The sequence below is a fragment of the Mytilus edulis genome, chromosome 13, assembly GCF_963676685.1.
Source record: "Mytilus edulis chromosome 13, xbMytEdul2.2, whole genome shotgun sequence".
NCBI classification, from domain to species: Eukaryota; Metazoa; Mollusca; class Bivalvia; order Mytilida; family Mytilidae; genus Mytilus; species Mytilus edulis.
Window position 1 is genome coordinate 41,012,531 of NC_092356.1, and position 16,180 is coordinate 41,028,710.

Sequence of the window (16,180 nt, forward strand, 5' to 3'; positions counted from 1 at the left end):
AATATGATATTTTTGTATTCAACATTGTAGATGGTATTTCTACATACATTATAGTAGACGCAGTATTTCTACTACAAGTACTGAATATGATATTTTTGTATTCAACATTGTAGATGGATATTTTTACTACAAGCACTGAATATGGTATTTCTGTATTTAACATTGTAGATGGTATTTCTACTACAAGCACTGAATGTGGTATTTCTGTATTCAACATTGTAGATGGTATTTCTACAAACAGCTCTATATAGATAGCATTTTTACATTTAAAATTGGAGATAGAAATTCTATGGACAGTTATGTAAAAAATGTTTCTTTATTGTTAAAGGTTCATCTTTGTATATTCAAGTTTTTTTTCAAATGACCTTAACACAAGTGATCAAACAAACAGGGAAAATCATTAGTGACATTGCGGTCAAAACTGTGAGTATTTTAGTACTAAATGATTCCTATTAAAGATAAAACAAAATAGTTCAGTCAACTTAAAAATCAAATGCAAAAATCTGTTACCAACTAACCCTTGTTAAATACAAATATTCAATAACAAGCTTCAATTATTCTTTTTTTTGGTCCTTATGTATATTCATCCAAAAAATCATTTTTCCACAGCTGTGCATCCTGATTCAGCACGGAAGTTACACATGATCGACCTCATGGAAAACCATCCAGCTTCAGCAATCTCTCTGATGGGTTAATTTCAAGCTCCATCTAACCTTTCTTGATTAAAAAAGTCAATTGCTTGTTGTCCAGAAAGTGTGAAATGTAATGTAGCCGGGAACTGGTAAAAAGATTTTATCTCCGGGAGTTTCAGGCACGGATTTGGTAGTTACGTACTGATAATCAATACAGTTAAAGCAAATTGTAAATAAAAGTTAGTTTTTTTGTGAATTTTAAGCTGTATTTTTCATTGAATGAATATCTTCATTGAGAGTTTCACCGTCACCTTTTCAGATATTTTATTTTCAACATATATTGTTGTATAAAATAATGTCCCAATTTCAAAATTTTATTGCTGTTTTGAATGTAAAATAAAACTGACTTAGAAATAACTTTTTAAGTTTTTAAAGATAAATAATGTGTAATTAATGTATAGCATAACTAAATGGAGAATGTGTCCATGGAACAGACATGATGCCCCCACTTGCATATAATATTATAAAGGGACATAACTCAAGAATGGTAAAAGCGACTCAAACCAAATTCAAACTTGATCTGTGTTTTGTGGTTATAAGCTTTATATATAGGTTCTTTAACATTTGGTAGAGGCAAACTGAAGTTTGAGAAGGGAAACTAAATTTGGGATGTCATACGGAGGGATAAGGGTAACATTTAATGCCTGCTCCGCTGCAGATGAACCAATTTGCTGGACTTCATCATTCTAAAATAACAAGACGTCAGTATATATCTAGTACTGACCAACTGGCCTTCTTAATCTTGACAGTTTTATACAAACAAGCTTGAAATAAATGTGCACTCCTTTAAACCTTTAAGTGTAAATTTTCTTCCATTTACAAGGTTCTGACCATGCATTGATAAATTATCACCTAGTGTCATAAATATACTACATTTGTAAGTATTAATCAAATCTCATAGTAAGATATTTTCATAGAAACTACTGTAAATTCAGAAATTATTGCGATTGTTTTATTATTGCGAAAAATGCGCAGGGTTATAATCACAAGAATTTAAACTCGCATTTTGAAATTTTTTATATGAATTAAACAGGATTTTTTTCAATATGGCAAAAGTTAAAATCACATTTTAGTCTAAAATGACAAAATTTGCAATAATAAATGCACGCAATAATTTCTGAATTTACAGTACAATTTTGAAAATCATTCTATAAAATATGAAAATAATTATTTAAAAAATAACATGACCTATTCCATTAAATGGATTTGTGTTCAAGATTCTTCATGGATTATAACATTGTATAGAGCAAACAAATCCAACAAACATAAATGTTCCTTGCATGAAAACATTAAGTGGAGTTATTACTCCCTTGGAAGAAGCCATCATTTTTTCTATTATTTTTTTTTCAGGTAGGAGATGTCATTGGCAAATTATCTTAATTAGATGAACCAAGGCTTTTAGCATATAATCACAGCGTGATTCATAACTTCAGAAAAAGAAAATGAATGCTAAAAAAATAATTTCATGTATCTCACTCAATCCTACTTTCCAATACTATTCACAATAATGTGTTGTTATCAAAAATATAAGAAAATAAGATATGATATGATGCAAATGAGACAACCTCCACTAGAGACCGAATGACGTAGAAATTAGAAACTAAAGGTCACCTTTCAGCCCTCAATGAAGAGCAAAACCAATATACCACATAGTTAGCTACAAAAGGGTCTTGAAATGACAAATGTGAAATAATTCTAACGAGATAAAAACAAATATCCTTGACTAGGACTTAAACATGTTAAATGGTCAATTCTGAAATCATAAATGCACTGCAAAATTCTTAACAAATGTGCATATTCTCCAATTTATGCCTTACTTTTTTAAGTTGAAAATCTTTGATATTTAGGTTTTACTTTAAGTAACAAAGTAACATAACATTACTAATGAGCCATGAAAAATTATCAAATGTCAGACAGACTGGTACATTTTACAACTAGAGGCTCTTAAGAGCCTGTGTCTGTGTCGCTTACCTTGTTCTATGTGCATTTTAAACAAAGGACACACATGGATTCATGACAAAATTGTGTTTTGGTGATGGTGATGTGTTTGAAGTTCTTGCATAACTGAACATTCTTGCTGCTTATAATTATCTCTATCTCTAATGAACTTGACCCATTAGTAGAAAATATTTTGTAAAAATTTTACAAAAATTTACAAAATTTATGAAAATTGTAAAAAATTGACTATAAAGGGCAATAACTCCTTAAGGGGTCAATTTACAATTTTGGTCATAATGACTTATTTGTAGATCTTACTTTGATGAACATTATTGCTGTTTATACAGTTTATCTCTATCTATAAAACGACGACGCAAGACGACGACGACGCCAACGTGATAGCAATATACGACGAAAAATTAAAATTTTTGCAGTCGTATAAAAACTATAAAATTCTCTTAAAAATTACCAATTCAGGGGCAGCAATCCAACAACCTGTTGTCTGATTTATCTGAAAATTTAAGAGCAGATAGATCTTGACTTGATAAACAATTTTACCCCCGTCAGATTTGCTCTAGATGCTTTGGTTTCAGAGTTATAAGTAAAAATCTACATTTTACCCTATGTTCTTTTTTTAGCCATGGTGGCCATCTTGGTTGGTTGCCCGGGTCACGCCACACAATTTTTAAACAAGATACCCCTATAATGATTGTGGCCAAGTTTGGTTCCAATTGGCCCAGTAGTTTCAAGAGAAGATTTTTGTAAAAGTTAACGATGACGGACGCCTGACGACGCCGGACGCCAAGTGATGAGAAAAGCTCACTTGGCCCTTTAGGTCAGGTGAGCTAATAAAAAATAGTTAACCTATAGCATCTGAGAAAAAGAAATAAGGAAAAAAGTCAGGTGAACCTTATCTGACTGATATGTATACCTTATACCATATAATTGTCTAAAAAATAAGTATTTTGCTGTTCATATTTCTCAAAAATCACAGAAAAAAAATCATGTGATATAAAATTAGTTTTATCAAGCAGTCAATGAACCATGAAAATGAGGTCAAGGACACTGAACAATGAAAATGAGGCCAAGGACAATGGACACATGCCAGACAGAAACTTTTGACCATAAGGTATCTGTATATAAGATATGGTAACTATCTAGCTCTTCTAAATTTTGTACTTCTGAGATAAAAAAAAAAAAAGAAGCTTTATACAAATAAGAATCATGCCATTCATACCACCTCAGCAGAATATAGGCATCCCTATTTCCTGCATGCTATGACATTTTTTATAGGTGTTAAAAAAATCTACTTTTTACAGATCTTCATCACCCAAAAGAAAATTACCTAGTGCCAGACTGGGCAAGACTGTATCCCTACTTGATAAGCAGCCAAATGTGAATTTCAAAAAAGCTTAAAGGGTCTTTCTTACAATAATTTTTTAATATTTTTAAATTTTTTGCCAATTATTTCAGTTTAGACACATTACTGACATACTGATTTCTAAGACAAAAGATCCTTGAATTAATGTTCTGGCCTAATTTATGTCCTTAAACTAACCTTAATTTCTGTTTAATTCACACTCCATTATATCTACCTATAGACAGATGCTCTTATTATCTGCAAATAAACAAACATTTAAACTGAAGGTAATTAAGAATTTGGCATCTTATTGTATGTTTTCTATCCAGGTGTGCAGTCATGCAGAAATAATTCCCATTTATTAGAGATTCTGTAACTTATGATTTATACTGTTTGTTCAATCGTGCGTATCCGATTTCAAACTTCACTTGCAACATATGTATTGCCAATTTAAATACAATGAGGTCATAACATTTAAACATTCTTAAGGGTAAAACTGAAAGGCATGCTTATGCATGTTAAATTTGGGGAAATATTAAGACATATTTTATCTAGTATATCTTAATGTCATAATACTATGTATGACCAATTAAACACATTTCTTTTTTTTTCAAATTTAAAAAACTGCGTCGCACACATTTTGCAAAAAATAGCACAACTAGAACTTTACATTTCAATCCCATCAACCTTATATTTTGGGTCACACTGATGCAAAAGTTATCCAAGTTATTCCAAATTTATATGAAGTGAGGCATACCTTTAAAAAGTTTTATGGATCTCATCATAATTTGAATGACTCTTATGGGATATCAGTGTCTCAGATGGCCTACAGATATGTCACGATTGTTGTACCCACACATATGCCACATCACAATATGCCACTTTTTACATGCTATAAGTAACACAATATGTGCCTCTAGCAGTGGAGTAGGAACTGCTATCCCTTCCTAATTTCAACCCTAAGCAATTTTTTAAGGGATTTGTGTTGCTTTTTTGTTAGTTGTATTTTGTGCTATTGTAATTTTAAAGTCTATATTGTTTCTGTCAGTAAACAATCTGGTCTTTTCTTTAAAAGGAAAAACTGTGTTTCCATTTCAAACTTCAACTTTCATTTGAATGTTAGTGTTAAGAGAATTTCATGATTTTGGGTATAATTTGGTGTAAGAAGTGTCTTTTACCGATCTCCTTTGAGTTATTCCCTTTCAAAAGCATGCCCAGTTAATGGCAGTTTTGGAGGTGAGTCCTTGTTTCCCTAGCTGTTGTTTCTTCATAGTGTATTGTGGACTTTTCCCTTTTTCACTATTACTTTGATTAGCATCATAATATTCATATAAAATTTGAATTCAACTGACCATTTGCAAAAAAGTAGTTATCACAAACAGGTGTTGTGATGGTCAATTTAATTTTTATATCTACCAGATTTCATAGCTGGGTCAGTTCTCTAAGATCAGTACTTCATGTACTTAGTATTCCTTATCTATTATAAACAAAGTTTTCTTAAAATAGGTTTTAATAGACTAGAAAAATTCCATTTCTAAAACTTTGCTTCAATCATGTGTGATATATTTTGCAAGGATGGTTAATATAACATTTATGTTAGGAACACGAGTCTCTCAGTTGTAGGTGTGTTGTAAACAGCTGATTTTGTAAAGATTTTGTGAAATGGAGGATACCCCATATCCTTTGTTTTTTCTATTGTTTATATAAAAGTGATAATAAAGTGTTAATTTTAAGTGCTATTAATGGTAAAGAATTCATTAAGATGATCTATATATGTCGTCCCCTTAAATAGAATATTTAATCCACATCAAGCAACCACACAATTACATATTAAAATTAAGGAGCTATATATGTTGGCAGCATTGCAATTTTTTTGCCATGTTCTCCTATTTTTTATACTTGGAAAACTAACAAAAAAAAGTTGCAAGATTTACACACGCTTTTCAATTTTCAAATTTAAGTTGATAAAAAATTTATTTTTATGGATATGTGACAATTTTAACTTTTTAAATTTTATTCTAATTCAAGTACATTGCACATTAGACTAAAGAGTTCCCTTTGAAACCCTGACAAAATATGCATAGACTAAATAGTTCCCTTTGAAACCCTGACAAAATATGCATAGACTAAAGAGTTCCATTTGAACCCCGGAAAAATAGGCATAGATTAAGAGTTGTCTTTCAGTTGATACCCTGACAAAATAGACATAGATTAAAGAGTTCCCTTTGAAACCCTGACAAAATAGGCATATACTGAAGAGTTCCCTTTGAAACCCCTACAAAATAGGCATTGACTAAAGAGTTCCATTTGAACCCTGACAAAATAGGCATAGATTAAAGAGTTCCCTTAGATTGACAAAATAGGCATAGACTAAAGAGTTCCCTTTGAAACCCCTACAAAATAGGCATAGACTAAAGAGTTCCCTTTGAAACCCCTACAAAATAGGCATAGACTTAAGAGTTCCCTTTGAACCCCCTACAAAATAGGCATAGACTAAAGAGTTCCCTTTGAAACCCCTACAAAATAGGCATAGACTAAAGAGTTCCCTTTGAAACCCCTACAAAATAGGGATAGACTTAAGAGTTCCCTTTGAACACCAAGAAAATAGGCAAAGACCAACATAAAAGAACTTAAGCTCAACATTTTGGTTTGAATAAATTTCCAAACATTGAATATCGTTGCTTTCTTTACAAAATGATGTCTTCAGTAATTACAATCTGTGATGATTGTAATCAGAATGAATCCCTTCTCATATTCTAATAACGGAGAACTGAGCTAATGACAAACTGACAAGTGATATCAACTGATTTTCTCCTCCAGGCCAAGTGAATAATCACTGCCATCAGTACAGAAAACATATTTTAATTTGGAAAAATAAGATCCAAGGCTGACTTCATTAGCCATAACAACACGCCAGATATTGATATGCATTAATTTTTATAACAATACATGATTTTGTTCATTACTAGAACAAACCATGCGGAATACCAGAGCCTTTGACATTTTCACGCTCCGCGCTCTCAGTATTGTAATTTACGGGATAAATGATCCTTAAAACGTAGAACAAAGCTTTAAAGTCTAATGAAAATTCATGAACCAAGTCATGCAGACGCATACTTTATATCAGATATGCTTCAGCTAGTATTACAACAGGATTAATCAAAAAAAGAGGAAACATATTGCAAAATATCTACATAAATTTTATACAATACTAGGTGTTTCATTTTCCATATTCATTCAAATATTGAAATTAAATTGGTATTATTCTCTTCAATAGAATTTCTATAAATCTTTCCATTAAAATCTAATTTTTAAGTAATGACAGTTTAACTATAATTTCTATATTACCACACGGAACATGCTCCAATATAATGTCTACCTGAATACATCTGCATACAAGAATTAATATTATGTGATTTTCTTCAAGTCATTACACTGGAATACAAAGGAGATGTGGAATGATTGCAAATGAGACAGCTTCCCACCATGCACAGGTTAATATATGACCTTGACAATAGGACAAAAACAAAATATTGAAAAAACAAAACAGTTACAATAATGATCTGGTTAAATTCATTAATTTAATAAAAAATTAACAAACTACTCTATAAAATTGGGAATGGAAATGGGTAATGTGTCAAAGGGACAACAACCCAACCAAACCAAAAACAAATAATTAGAAAAAAAAGTGTTTTTATAAATTTTTTGCAGTGGTATAATAATCTTTTAGATTTTTAAGGACTGAGCTGCATATTAATACCTCAAAAGTTCTTGTTCCCAACTTATCAAAGTCTACCTATGTCATGTATATAAATTGTGGTCTTTTTTAGTGACCTCAAGGTTATTTATGTTACAAATATTGTTCAGTAAAACAGTAATAATTATTATGAAGGTTTGATTCACAGTTGCTGAGAGAAATGTGACGCAAGTTCATTCATGTACATTACATGTATATTTGAATGATGTACATATGATTATTGCAAACCTGCGTCAATAAGATACTGATTACATGTTGAGCAACAAAGTAAAATTTTATCAGAAAATTCTGTCTTCACAGCAAAACATTTAAATTTGTTACACCCATAGTAGGGGAGGGGGGGCCAGATGATGCCCCCCCCCCCCCCCAACATTACATCAAAAAATATTGTTAGAAACTTTTAATATTGAGCAAGAGAGCATAATTTCATCGAGAAAAAAATCGGTAACATAACAGCTCTTTAATTTTTCACACCCATAGTATGGGAGGGGGGGGGAGGGGTTCAGATACCTTCCCTCCAAACCCCAAAATACCATAATAAACTTTTGAAGTTGAGATTCGGATTAAAATTTAGACGATTTAAGTCAGAGCCTGAATACCCTAGCTAATCCTCCTCAAGGCCACTTTGTAATTCCTGATCAAAATTGATGAAAATTTCATGGACGTCTGTCAGTAACATGAGTAAGGTATCAATGATTAATTACCCGGTACCTGTTATTTGCTTACCTTTAATTAAGAGTACATTGGCAGGAAGTGAAGGGCATTTAGTATCAGAACAGAGTGCAATTAAGAACTTTTAACCACCTATGGTTAAAATGTAAATGTATTTAAAAAATATAAGAACCAAAGATACATAACCAAGTATGGATACAATAATGACTACTGAAAATTCAGAAATTATTGCAAATAATGCAACAAGGTTATAATCACAATAATTTAAACTCGCATTTGGAATTTTTTATATGAATTAAACAGGATTTTTCTCAATATCACAAACAATAAAATCGTATTTAAGTCTAAAATGACAAAAACAAAATAATAAAGGCATGCAATAATTTCTGAATTTACAGTATATGATAGACAAAAAAGTGCAAATTTTAAAATTCAGAAATCTAACCAGTGTTTATACAAGTTCATTCAAATGATTAGTTGTTTTTACAGAAAAAAAAGCTTGGAAATCAAGAAAATAAACCTGTAATTACTTCAAAGTCATTAAGAGCAAATATACAAGTCAGTGAACTGAGATAAAACAGAATGAAGGAAAAATCCATTAGCTGAGAAATGATGGATGCATCTTGGCTCATGGCTATGACATCTGTGTATGTTACCTAGCCAACCAAATCATGAAGGCAGTCAGCGGAACTTGACAATTCACGCTCCAGTAACATGTTACCAACATCAAACACAAGTCAAAGTAATGAATTTTCATCAGAGAACAAGAAAACCTTTAATTAATTTTTAGGGTAATAAAGTTTATTGAGAGATGATGATATAAGTGAAAAGAGATGTAAATCACAGATCAGATAACTGGTTCCCTGAAAGCTGGTTACCTTAATCATTCATTGATTATTTAAAAAGTGCAAATGACAAAAAATACTTTTACAGATATGAAGACATCAGATACATTCATGGAGGTGTAAGTGTGACTTGCTGTATCTAATTCATACATTGTACCAATATATAAAGGTGTCATTGGTGTATGCAAAAGTTTAAATTTCAAAAGTAAAGGAGGGGGATCTTTCAGTCATTTGACCTAATGTTAAGGAAAGCATGATAATGCAGGATATCAACATTTACATAAGTCACTTCAATTTCAACTATTCTAACTATTCTTACTACTAAAATAATAGCTTTGATTTTATCTACCTACAATACTAGTAACGAATTAAGGCCAGACATAAAATTTAATAAAATTTCCTTATAATTTAGGATAAGAAGGAGGAGGAGGGAAGAGGGGTTCACAACTTTAAATCTTGGTGGGACTTAGCTTTAACTTGACAATACTTGATTTGCTGGTGATACATGTAGGTACATTTTATCAAAGCTTAGAATTGCTTTAGTCTCAGAGGCAGATTTAGGGGGGGGGCAGGGCCCCCTCTTTTCTGGAAAAAATTTGGTTGATTATAAAGGGAATCACTGAAACGTGACGGGAGAGGGCCCCTTCATAGGCAGTCAGTGGGCCCCACTTATGAACAATTCTTGATCCGCCACTGAGTCTGTACAGTACTTAAGACCATGAAAAGCAGATTCATCCCCTGACCATATATAATTTAAGTTTGTTTCCTAGAACTGCCTCTTACTTTAAATTTATTATACTTCTTACATGATAATTAGGAATATCAACCTTGAAGTATATATATGTAAATTCAAAGTTTAACAATGGGGTTCAGTCTGTATCAGGTAACATATTTTTTACATGGGTTCTTAATAAAAAATTTCACCCTTACCCTAATGATAATAAATAAATAGGAAAATTCTCTTGCAATGGGAATCAAGTTGCATAGAACTTGAAAAATCAACAGTAGCCATGCATCCTCTCTTTATACCAAATTTGACATGTAATATAAAGGCCTTTACTCTATGTCTTACTGATAAATATATAGTCTTGGATCTCAGATTGAGATTTACCTCTGTCTGACCACGAAAATAAATTAAAGACATCCTATTTTCATGGTATTCAAACATGACAATTACTATTTAAACCAATTTGAATAAAATGTGCTCAATGGACTTTATTGGTATAGTAATGACAAAATGTCGGCCCAGACTCTTGACCTTAGGCTTGACCTCTGACTGAGTACTCAACATAATAACAAATAAACCTTAAATTGGTACAAAATTTAATAAGGAGTTGATTGACAAGTTCAATTATGCTAATTTAATTGTAGAATTTTTTTTTTTTTTCTCATTAAAAATAGAACTGCATGTTGCTCTAGAGAAGCTAGAGTTGTCTACCCTTCCTGAGTTGATGATTTCATGCTTTTTTTTTTGTGATTTGAGTTGCTCAATCTTTAGTTCCATATACAGTTGTATAATGTTTTGTGAACTGTTGTTTATTCATCATTTTCATGATATTTTTCTTAATAGTTTTGGCTATAGGATTGTCTGCCCTTATCTAATTAGGTTTATTTTTTGGCCTACTTTTCTATTCATAAATATAACAGGATAAGGGTTTCAATCTGCCTGTGGTAGAGATGAGCAGACAAGACATCTAGTACCTCACTCTTTTTGCCTGTTTGGAATATCAGAAATGTTTCCTCATATTTTTTAACACAAAATTTACAGATAATTTTACTATACTGTCAGACTTAACTTCATGTACAAAAAAATGTAGTTCATTGAGAAATATTACTTTTGACAAATATCTCAGTATTCTGATGTAAATTTCTACTGTGCATCTGAGAAAAAGCAATATTTACTGATATTCATGATTCAATCAGCAACCTTGTCATATATTTCATCTTAGTTTCTCTACCCTATCATCATGAAAGATTGAAAAGTGACCTACTCTTCTAGTTCATTATAAAAATAAGGATGATGATTGCCAATTAAAAAATAACAACAAGAGTTTAAATGACAAGGATAAAAGCAGTTATACATCAATTTACCCTTTAACTTTGAACAGCCCCCCAAAACTAACAGTGGTGGATCCAGAAGTTTTGTAAGAGGGGGTCCGATTACTGACCTAACGGGGGGGGGGCTGCTCCAGTAAACGCTTCAGTGATTCTCTATAATAAACCAATTTTTTCCCACAAAAGGGGAGGCCCCTCCTAGATACGCCTATGGCTAAATCTATAAATGGCAGTCAGGAATAACATTAACAGTACCAATTTTCCTGCACGAGATGCGCATTTCGACAATAAATTGGCCTAAATATTTGAAAAACCAAAGCTTATATAAAAGATGAAGAGCTATAATCTAAAAGGTCCAAAAAGTATAGACAAATCCGTGAAAGTAATCAGAGCTTTGCATGAGGGAGATACATTCCTTAATTTATTATAATTTCTAACATTTTGTAACAGCAAATTTTGATAACACAAAAAATCTGTATTTTCATGCCAGTACTGAAGTACTGGCTACTGGGGTGGTGATACCCTCGGGGACTAACAGTCCACCAGCGGAAGCTTTGATCCAGTGGTAGCAATAACATTAACGGTACCAGGAAGCTTCCTGACTCGAACAGCTCCACTAACCGCATTGATGGGTTGGCTATTTTTGGGTTTAATCTCCTACATGTGTATACTTAATTCTTTTATTGATATTCCTGCATATGGAAAATAATTGTCAGTAATATATTAGTCCAAACAATTATGACGACTGGCAAGGCTATTTTAATTTTTTTCTGGGACCCCTTCCTACGAAGTTGTAGGAAGGCGTCCCAGAAAATAAATAAAAGAGCCTTGCCAAAATGTCATAATTATTTGGACTAGTAATATATATATATATATAACATATTAATTTTACCTCTCCCCCCCCCCCCCCCCCCCCACAACCCCACCAACCCCCTTATTTTAGAATAGTTATCACATGGTTATAAATAAAGTTTATTGTGTTTAATAAAGAAAGATAAAAGTTAAACCTGGCAATAAATAATAATATAAATAATAATATAAATAAATAAATAAGCTTTGTCTATAGTCTGTACTTTACATAACATGTGCATAACATGAGCCACTACTGAGTCTGAGTGTTTAACCAACATGAGTTTTTATATACTTCATTACTTGTGCTTTGAAAAAAAACCAGCAAATTATTCAGTAGCAGTGATCGGGAAGGACGTGCGCCCTGCGCCTATAGCGCTTATCGACCAGAAATGGCGCATAGAGTGACTTATGTAAGCGCCCATGTGGCGCACGATATTTTTCACTTTGTTTCGAAACGTTTAAATATCATCAAAATGGATTAACGATCGTATTCCGTGCCGCCATGTGTGTGTACACAACTGTGTAATGTTCCTCCAATGATAGGAGCACCTATATATTTTTGGGACGTCTTGGGTGTTATCATATGGTAATTATAGAACCATGCGGTACAACTGATTACCCAAAAAACGTAATTAACCATCATTCATGGTATGATTTTTCATAAACAACTTTAAATTTGTGAAATTTGGCTAGTACAGACGAGATTTATCTTTAATTATAATCCTGTAAATTAGTTTAGCTTGCTATTATTTTGATTAAAAAACCCAAAGCATTTTTATGAATATAAAAATATTTTTTGTCTTCATAAAAGGGGCTTAACTGTCCTTGTCACTTTTTGGTCTTTGGCTCGTTTTGACATTTTGTAAACATGCCTTCAACGATTTGTTGTTTTGTTCTATCATTTAATGATAGTCTCTACTGTTATTGTTGTCATTGTGATGAAGTAATAATAATACAAGAAGTGCAGAGGATATGCCAGAAACGTCCTCTAATACGGAACGTTGGAATAAGCATGGTATCGACGAAGACCCAAATTTAATGTAAAAAAAACATGAACATGAACAAGACAACAGTACCAGTTTAAATATTGTAATTAAAGGTTATCTTAAATATAATATTGTCTGGTTTGGAAGAACTTATTTTATATTCTTTGAAATTGAAATTACAAAATGACAGCAACAATATCCATGATATTATTTAGAATCAGTAAGGTAAGTACAAAAAATGTACCACCACCTCTTTGGCGAAATATACACCATTAATTTTTTTTCACTGTAATCAATTCAAATCATGCAAATGGCCCACTCATTTGACAACATGGCCCATATTTTTTTTAAATGGCCCATTGAATTTATTTTTGAGGGGCCCTGGGCCCATAGAGAAAAAATCCTTCCAGATCACTGCAGTAGTGACATTGAAAACACTAAATTATATTTTCCTCAGATAAAGCATAAGCTAATCTTTTAGCAGAATTCCCGAGGTAAATAGTTAGACACAGATATTTCATTAGCCGCTCACAGAGCCCACAATGAGCAGTCATGCAAAGCAGTCAAAATATGCACTTGACTTACCATCCATAACTGTGTATCTTCCTGTGTAACGATGCGTTGCCTCGACTTGAAACTAGTCTTATCAGTTCACTATTTTATCTAGATCATATTAAGGTCAATCATAAACGGTTAACGCATGACTGTTACACGTAATACTATTGATTTTTTGCGCAGCCATGCAACTTATCTTTCAGGGTTCAATAAATGGCACGCGACTGCTGAAAAACAAGTCATGCGAAAACCCCTTACCCTGCCCCGACCAATGAAGTTAACATAGATATACGACGAACTCATAATGTATCATGTTCTTGCATTCAAAAGTCATATACAGTGTCATTCACAGATGCAATTTTATCCAAGGATATACAAATTCTTTCTTTATCTGTACATAGCTATATAGTTCTGTCGGATAAGCGGTATGATGCAAAAAGTAAAATCGCAAAAATACTGAACTCCGAGGAAAATTCAATCGGAAAGTCCATGATCACACGACAAAATCAAATGACAAAACACATTAAACGAATGGACAACAAATGTCATATTCCTGACTTGGAGAAAGTGATTTTTAACTTTTATTTTTCTTTATTTTACTTTATTTTACCAAGGAATTGTATATTTAAATATACTGTACAATTCCTTGATTTTACTAAGATTTTATTCATATGCACACATATATTAGACTGTCACTGACTGATTTTAGAAATATTTACAACTATAATGTACATCTTCAGATACGATTTCATTGCAGCAAATGGATGCCCAATTTTTTTTTCATTTTTTTCTTTGGTATTCATTTTCCGCCAATAGTAATTTTAAATACTTTGACTGATAAATCATCGGTTTTCACTAGACATTTTTCTCTATATATATTTCATACTATAAAACAATGATAAAATTTAGTAAATGTTTTGACTTGTATTGAAAATATGGTGTAATAATTTTGCATGATAACCTATCAAAGAGACTAATTATATAAGTGTGGACACAGACTTGTGTTGTCTGCATGATGGGTGCAAGATAGACTGAATTATCGATACTCCAAAAGATCATAGCCCAGTCAATCTAAGGTTTAACCTCAAACTAATTACAACAGAAAATGTTTTAGTTCTTATCTATAACATTAAGCCCCAATTAATTTTATACACAAAAAAAGACGACCCATAAAATATAACTTGAGGAAAACAAAAAAAACACCAATTTGTATTGACTATGGAATTTAACATAGGAAAGGGAAGATAACTCTCCAAAAATGAGCCTTTTTTGTCAGTTTTTCGTTGTCTTGATTTTCTTAAAATTAATGTAAAGTATGATACTTTGATGGGGTTATAAGTTGATATTTTACTATATTATACCATCTTCCGCTCATGAAATGTACAAAACCGAAGTATTATGGGTATTGTTTTTCTTTTTCACATTTTTCAATTAAGAAATTGCATATTGCAAATTTGTGGATTTGAGACCATTTTGAAAAAATATGTGAAAATTTGGTAAAATCGTTATTTTTTAGTCTTCCTCAAGTTATATTTTGTTGGACTTTTTTCTGTGTATATTTGGGGTACAATGCTAAAGATGAAAACTTAGAAAGTCTTCTGTTACAATTACTTTAAGATTAGGGTCCAATTTCTGCTAGATTGACTGGACTATCAGTTTACATTTTGGAAATGATATTGATAATGCAATGAATGAATTAGCGTGTTTGGCCTTGTGAGTACTGCCCCATTTACACTTTTCAAAATGTGACCATATGAAATGAGACTCAACCGTAGCTTTACATATATAAGTGTGGACACAGACTTGTGTAATCTGCATAATGGAAGCACGCTAGAATTATCGATACCTCAAAAGATGAGTTTACATTTAGGAAATGATAACGTAATGATGAATTAAGTGTGTTTGGCATTGTGAGTTTTTCTCATTTACACTGTTCAAAATTTGACCATACATGATGGGACTCAACAGAAGCTTTACATTAAATTTTTTTTAATTCTACGCCGCGTCTTCATTTTCAATAGTCATTTGATATATAGTGTCTCGTAATTCAGATGTTTTGTTGAATATTGGTTGTTTTATTATGATTGTATATTGTGTAAGAATTCTTTTTATTGCAATCAATATGTGACATTTTAATGCTTGTAAACGAATTAAATTATATGAGGTGACAGATTGTAAGAGCAAATTCCAATAGAAAAGAGCATTTAGCACTGCTGTCAGAACTAGAAAAAGAAATTAAAATGAAAGGATATATGTTGAGAAACCAGCCTTGAAAATGTAAAATTTAATCAATTTGAATTCAAAATTGACATTATTTTATAACATGAATGTTCGGATATTACATTATTTACGTGCAACTTGTAAAAGAATGAAAATATTATAAATTATATGTCTCTAACAGCATCACGTAGTCACGTCTACATACCATTTTAATTTTATGTAGAAATGTACAATTGTTGACAAAATGA

The 16,180-nt window shown here is 31.8% G+C and overlaps 1 protein-coding gene across 2 annotated transcripts in view; it reads right to left on the reverse strand.

Moving 5' to 3' along the window:
- LOC139501389 (uncharacterized) overlaps nucleotides 1–13,936 on the reverse strand; it is a 58,881-nt gene extending 44,945 nt beyond the window's left edge. Inside the window, exons 1-2 of one of the 2 annotated variants that reach the window (XM_071290438.1) lie at nucleotides 13,743–13,936; nucleotides 4,189–4,248 (exon numbers count right to left, since the gene is read on the reverse strand). The gene's annotated coding sequence lies outside the window, so the exon portion shown is untranslated. The remainder of the gene's footprint in view (nucleotides 1–4,188; nucleotides 4,249–13,742) is intronic. The other variant, XM_071290439.1, reaches the window with a different exon arrangement.
- Between the last annotated feature and the right edge of the window lie 2,244 nt (nucleotides 13,937–16,180).